This window comes from Castor canadensis, chromosome X (genome assembly GCF_047511655.1).
Source record: "Castor canadensis chromosome X, mCasCan1.hap1v2, whole genome shotgun sequence".
NCBI classification, from domain to species: domain Eukaryota; kingdom Metazoa; phylum Chordata; class Mammalia; order Rodentia; family Castoridae; genus Castor; species Castor canadensis.
The window spans coordinates 58,367,214-58,374,947 of record NC_133405.1 but is presented as its reverse complement, the minus strand read 5'-3'; the positions used below and the strand labels follow the sequence as shown (position 1 = coordinate 58,374,947).

General features: G+C 33.6%; 1 non-coding gene across 1 annotated transcript; it reads right to left on the bottom strand.

Annotated features, from left to right (window-relative positions):
* Nucleotides 1-1,843: 1,843 nt before the first annotated feature.
* LOC141419955 (U1 spliceosomal RNA) lies at nucleotides 1,844-2,009 on the bottom strand. The gene has a single exon (XR_012444680.1). It is a non-coding gene; the product is annotated as a U1 spliceosomal RNA (small nuclear RNA).
* Between the last annotated feature and the right edge of the window lie 5,725 nt (nucleotides 2,010-7,734).

The window sequence follows — 7,734 nt, the reverse complement described above, 5'->3', positions numbered from 1 at the left end:
ATGTCTCTCCATCAGGCTAATCCAGGGCTATGGCAGGAGTCAAAGAGAGGAAACAAAAATGAATGAGAACCTTTCAAATATTTGCTTGCATTAGACTTGTTAATGCCCCATTGGCCAAAACAAGGCACATGGCCAAGTCCAGAGATGATATGGAAAGGCACCATTAAAAAGTTTAGACACACAGTAGGTTAAAAAAATTAAGTCAATAGCCATTTAGGGAAAGTAAAGTGAAAGGAGCACTAAACCTTATATTGGGAGAGAACCTACTTGCCTCTGGCCCATTTTTTTCCTTATTTGTAAAGCAAATATCCCATTGATGACCTATAATTTATGTTATGATAGCAATTGCTGTTAATTTCCTGATTAAACTCTGCGGCAAAAGCATTTGCCCTGTATTTTATATATTCCCAGGAGTAATAGTAAAGAGGAATATGCCACCAGGAACCATTCCACAAAACTAATTACTATGGGAAATTCACAAACATTGTACAGATGAAAGTATTTTGTGAAAAAATAAGTGATCTCCAATCCTTCAAGACAAAAAGGCTATACTTCTAAACTGAGTTTCAGTATTGCTCAAAAAATTAATGACTGCCTCGATTCTGGTTCTCGGTTTTTTGTCAGAAACATTCACTCAAGACATCTCTGCCACATTTCCTGATCAATTCTACCTGCCTGTACCCTGATTTCACCTCCATCAGGCTTTAAACTCTTGGCTTTTTGACTTTCAAATAAATCTTCATTTTTAGCTCCTACATACTTAGTTTTGTCATTTCCCAATTATTTGTTTGTTTATTTATTTATTTGGTAACAGTGAGGTTTGAACTCAGGGCTTTGTGCTTGATAAGGAGGTGCTGTATCACTTGAGCTACCCTCATAGCCCTTTTTTGTTATAGTCATTTTTAGGTAGGGTCTCATGTTTTTTGCCCAGAACCAGCCTCAGACCATGATCCTCCAACATATGACCTCACATGCAATGGGAATTATAGGCATGTAACACTATGCCTGGCTTGTTGATTGAAATAGGGTCCTGCTAACTTTTTCCCTCGACTGTCTCAAACTGTGAAACTCTCACCTCCTGAGTGGCTGGCATTACATACATGAGCCATGAAATGTGGCCTGTTTCTAAACATTAGCCCTGTTTCTCTTGGTATTCCTCAAAGCCTAAGTCAGAAAAGTTGTGCCCAAACTAGGACCATCCACTTTAAAACTAAACACTATCCCTAGTAATTTTTCAAATGATCCCATGGCGTTGGAGAGAGAGGCTGTGATGAGAAGCTGTAACCATGAACAGGATAACTATGGTGCCTGCCTTCCCTAAAGTTTATAATTTAGTGGAGAAAATACACAATAATATTTAAATGGATTTCAGCAAAGTAATCAAAATGCCAAGAGGACCTCTCTGTCATTACTTTCCTTCAACTTCTTACTCACGAAAACCCAAAACATGTTATAGAAATAAATGGGTGTCACAATGAATATAATTTGAAAGTATAGATGAAACCTCTACTTTGTCTGCATAAACTTCTGATATCTGAGAGCTTATTCAGTGTAAAATACTATATTTGCCACAGTGGTAAAATAAAATTATAAAGACCTGGTGTTTCTTGTTAAGGTACTTACAAATTAGAAAGAAAGATATAATCTACTGATAGTTCAGATTGGTAGAATACGAAAATTTAGAGTTGTAGTATGAGAAAAATATAAGATCTTTCTTTCACCTGGTAAATGAATGTCCTTAAATATATTAGTGGAGTCAAGCTTTTCTACAATAAGAAAAAAAGACATAGTATTATGATCATGCAGGAATAATCTATAGATGCCTATAATTATTAAATTTTTTTAGGGGAGAGTGGGAACTCAGTCCCCCACTACCACAAATTATGCAGTCGAGTTTCCCACATTTGGGGAAATCGCAGGGGTCAGCACACATCCGGAGTGCAATGGAAAAGCCTCGCCCTGGGAAAACAACCTTCATGATCATGGTATCTCCTCTGCCAGGTAAGTATACATAATTATAATTATTAATTAATCTATTTTGATCCTCAAGAACTTGCCTACATGAAAAGAAAGAAGGTATGGAGCTGCAGAATGTAATCATGGAAAGAAAAAATATTTTTCAGTTCTTTGACTTCAGTAGATTGGTGAAATAAGGATAGTTAAGATTTCAATTCACCTGAATGTATTAATTATAGAAAAATGTCTTAACAGCAGGAAATGGCAGTTTAGCTTTTAAGCCCATTGTTCTGACAAACTCCTAAAACATTAATGCCTGCAATAGACATGCGCTAAGATAACTGTTTGTACCTGACCACCCCCAGCCTCCCAACCCCCAACCCCCATTTACCTCACCAAATATATTCCTTGCTAGTGTCTACCTGGCTGACTCTGATCTCATGTGAGGCTACTAAAATTTCAGCTTCTGGATTTCATTAAGTTCTCTTCCATTCAATGTCTTTAGATTGACTATTTTCCTCTTACTGTACGGTATCTCTAAACATTGATTCTACATGTTGCAACCACAAAGTACTGACTTTACTCTAAAGATCTCAGTTTAGATGTCACGTCCTTAGAGGGAATCCCCTTTCTATCCTATATTTTCATAGTGTCTTTCCACCCCAACTACCACATTTTTCTGTAACAATTTCCCTGTTTATTCACCAATGGTAATTAAAAATTCTCTATTTGTTTATTTGTTTAACATTAGGCTCTCCCACTAGACTATAGGTTTTATGAGGGGAAGGGTTTTGTCTTATTCACTGATGCATCTTCAGATCATAACAGCATATGACACCAAAAAGGTAGTCAAAAATATCTTTTGAATAAATGAAGTATTCATAGTAAACTTGAAACCAATATTAATAAACATTATTGAATTTATTTATATTTTTGTTTAATCTTAGAAGAAAACCTACAACTGTGCTTGACAAAGTATGTTTCCATTACTGACTAATTCATTTCCAAATATTCCAAAGCTTTCAATTGACTATATATTAGGCTGAATACTGTTCCTAGTCTACCTTAAATAGTTATTAGCATGTGCCTATAGATAACCAAGGTGCATGAACTGTGCCTAACAGAGACTAAACTTCCTTTACAGGTTTATGGTGGATGTATTTTGTATCCATATATGAAAACTGAAGAATGAAACCTGTTGAAATTGTTCTAAGAAGGGCGGAGTAAGGAGGAAAGAGAACAAAGAAGAGAGTAAACCTAACTAAGATGTATGGCGAGCACATATATAAATATCACAATGTACCCCCATACATACAACAATTATATGCTAATAATAAAAAAAGATGAACCATATTTCTGTGATGAATAACATAATCAAATTATTTTTAGGATTATTTTTAATATTTTGGGAAAATCGTATTTGAAATCCAGTTATAAAAAACCTATTAATTCATATAGATGTATTCTGTACTTGTTTTACACTGGGTTATTGAACATCTGCATCTGTTTATTTGCTGGTAACAAATTAGGTAAACTAGAAGAATTTGAGCTTTTTCAGAATGTTCTTACTGTTCAATGAGTCATACTTTGTGAGCATAAGTGTTCAACTTTGAATTAACATCATACATCACTAATACTGCATGCAGGAACAAGCTAATTTCATAGTTTATATGTGACCAATCATAGTTATACTAAATTCTCATGTGTTATAGTCATCAAAATGAAAACGTACCTAAGGTTAGAATGAAAGGGATTCTGTCATGCACAGTATTTTCTACTTGTTTGTTTTGTAACTCAAGTTTTAATATACTCAAGGCACTAGGCTTCTGATGACAAAATAAAACTGTGTGTACACGTATCTGTGTACATATTGGCCTCAACTGGGAAACAAATTTTATATTGTAGTGGAAAAAGTTATCTTGATTTAAGAAAATATCTGAAGAACCTATACAGTAGACATTCTCATGCTGTAGATATGAAACTTCTCAAGTCTTATCCAACATTGTTGTGGAATTTTAATGCTACATGTTTTAAATGATTGCCATCAAATCAATCACAAGCCTTGTAAAGAGTACATTCTTCAATTTTTTAGAGTAATATTTAAAGCTTGGGACTATGAGCAACTTAATAAAAATCAGAAAAAATATTCCAATTCTGTACATGTTATATTTATTTCCATAGGAATGGTCTGGTCTATGCTACTTAACATCACACATTTTCCTGCACTATCATATTATTTTGTTGTCACAAAGGTATAGTTAGTCTCCTCTACTCTCACATCACTTCTTTCAACCATTTAAAATCTAGTAATTTGCTCTTCTTTCTTTCATGTTGATTCATTTAAAAGTCAAATACACTTGGCATTTGCTAAAGTCACAGCATTCTTCCTGGAAATTCTCTGCAAGCTAACATTTTATTAATAAAATTCATCTGCAGTAGCATAAAATTCACAACTTCAATTCTGTTTAAGCTTTGAATGACAAATTGTTCTATTATTGCATTTCTTTCTTGCTTCATTTAACTAAACAAATGCCCTATAGTAGGAACATTTACTTGTGAAGAAAAGATCAAACCATCTTCATAAGAACACTGCAATATAATCTTTATAATCCCCCACATCAGTGAAAGTAGTGAATACTTCATATCTAGGTCCACCATTTTATTAAAGACATCATATGCATGTTTCTAAAGCAAAAAATGCAGAGCATCATCTGTTTTTCATTGCCCAAACCTGCCATTTAGTTATTTCAAAATATTTACAGAGCAAATAAAAGCCATCTTTTAAATTTCAGTTTCTAGCTTCCTATAGATAGTATTTCTTCTGAATAAAAGTGACTATATCTTAGAAACAGTATCATTGGCTCTTAAAATATTTTGGGTTTTCAATGTAAAAAAAGAAAAAAGACCCCCAAAATACCTGGCATCTACTTCCAAACATAAATATTTTTGATTTACCCCCCTCCCAAATTTCTCTCTTTTTCCTTCTCTTTTCTCTTGGTTGATTTTATTTGCTTCTATTACTTTTGGCATCTGTGGCTTTTCAACTAAATGGCCCACTTTCAGACATGGACTGGAGAGGGCAATCATTGATGGGTAGCAAATGATCAAGCAAAACTTTCCCAAAATGACAGGAAAAAATTTCTTTGCCATGACAGTAACAAGGAAAAAATATATGTGAAGATGTGCAGTCTATGAGCCCATCTTACCCATCTTACCTTTTATTGGTGGCTAAAGCATACATGAGTCAGAAGTGCATAGTTTAGCATATTTGAAATTTTCTCATCTATCTTATTGTGTAAAATATACACCACCTTTTGAATGATTTATAAAGAATTTTTATAAGATGGCTTTTCATTTTTATTTTCTATTTCACATCTTATTATGCAAAGATGAATTTTTTTCAATGAAATCATTCTCTTCAAGTCTATCTATGTTCTTTTTTTTTCGTTTTTGCAGTACTGAGGTTTGAACTCAGGGCCTATACCTTGAGCCACTCCACCAGACCTTTTCTGTGGGATTTTTTGAGATAGGGTCTCATGAACTATTTGCCTAGGCTGGCTTCAAGCCACGATCCTCCTGATCTCTGCCTCCTAGGTAGCTAGGATTACAGGCGTGAGCCACCAGCACCAGACCAACTCTATGTTCTTATGGCTCTTAGCCCATACAATTCCTAAGAAGTTAGAAATATAATCAGTTAATAAGTTAATTTATTTAACAGCAATTTTGAGCACAGTATTTTACTTTTATTCCTCTTTATTCTTGTATTATACTTAAGTTATTAATGCTGCTTATTTTAAGTTAAAGACCATACTGGAACCCACAAAGTCAATTTGAGCAGCCACCTTTTTTCATTAAAATGCAAAATATATGCTCTAATATGTTTGCTATAAGATGTCCATCCTTTGTTTAAAGTCTATAAGGTAAAAAATAAACTTTTTAGCATGGGATATTTCAAGTGGATAATGATAAAAGTATATTAAAACTAAGCTTAATGCAATTAATCAAGTGTCACAAAATAGGAAAGTAGCATTTAAATGTGTAACACCAATAACAAAAGAGGTAAAAATTTTCAAGAAGTTGAAATAAGGAAATTGTTAATTGAATATAAAAATAAAGCTTTAAGTGATCTTATATAATTATAACTTATATAATGTCTTATATACAGTATTTAAGAATGTTACTTGATCTATTTCTACACCTCTGTCTAGACAAATATAAGGAAATCTTAATTCTTTTTTTAGATTGCAACCTCTTCTATAAGATTTTAAAATATTGGATTCCATCCAATACCAATGAGCTTCATTACAGATGAAACGTTCTAATAAAATCCAATATTAATTTTGTATTAATTTTCACAAAATTTTTATTTGAGTTTATTCAACCCCTGTTATAACCATGTATGAGTAGATTGCTATTTACTTCAGATTCATATGGCTGTTAGGAGTCTTTTCCTTTTTGTTTGTTTCCTGCAAGTATATATGATGTTAATATCATTGCTGAAGAGAGGAAAAACTTAGTTCCTTTTAAGTGGAATAACTTAAAAAAGAATAGTGGCTCACGATAAACTGTGGTAACAGGACAAAGCAATATCAATGAAGTCCACTGAGATCAAATTGGAGTACAAAACAAATGTAAAGAGAATCTGAGACTTCCTTTTTTCCTTCATTCGGCAGTTCCAAAAAAAGAGCATGTCACACCTATAGATAGGTTAGGCAGACATATTTTCTTGGTTATGCTCATATTAGGAATAAAACAGGCTTATTCCATAAAATCATTAGGATAGGCCATCGGGGATTCTATTAATCTTGGGCTAAAATTGGAAAGTAGTGATACTAGGATGCCACCACCTGGCTTTCATGTAGATACTCCTAGAAGTGGCAGACTCTATCTAGAGGGTCTTATTTTATAATCTCTGTAAAACCATGCAGATTATCTTTCACTGTGGTATTCAGAATATCTTGAAAATCCAATTTAGTTTTAGGCTGAAGGGTAGAGAGACAGATAGCCTACATACGTAGATATAACATGTAGATATTGTAGGCCTACCGATCTGCAAAGATTCAGAGAAAGACAAAAACATTGCTCTATCGGTTAAGTGGGGCCAAAATAAGTAATGACAGTTAGAGAATATGAGCCCCACTTCTCCATTTCATGCCTTTCAGGGTGGAGAGCTAATAGTCCTTGGAAATTTTTAATGGAAAAATTCCAAAGAAAAACAAATGTCTTGAATTAACTTTAATGTTTGATGTTTGTAAGTAATTTATAATAGAATTCCATGTTAATAATTTATCTTATGCTACTTATATTCATTGCATTTTGTTGTCAAAAGCTTCCCACAGATACTGAAACTATAGGAAGAAGAGAATTCTAAAGCAAATTTTCTCATTTCTCTACTGGATTCTACAAACTGCACAAATTCAGAGAATGTACTATTCTGAATAATGAGCTCACAAAGTTATCCAGGAGTAATCTCTGGAACTTGCAAATGTCACCTTATAAGGATAAAGACACTTTCCAGATGTGATTAAATTAAGGATTTTGAGATGATGAGATTATCTCAGATTATGCAAATGGGAGGTAGAGTAAAACATTAGTGAGACAGGAAGAGGAAGATTTGACATACACACACAAAAAAGAGCAGACAATATGATCACTTACGCAGATGCTAAAGTGATGTAGCCACAAGGAAAACAAGTCAAGGAATGCCAGCAGCTACTAGATGCTGGAAGAGGCACAGAACTGATTCATTCACATAGAGTCTTGGATGGGACAAAGCCA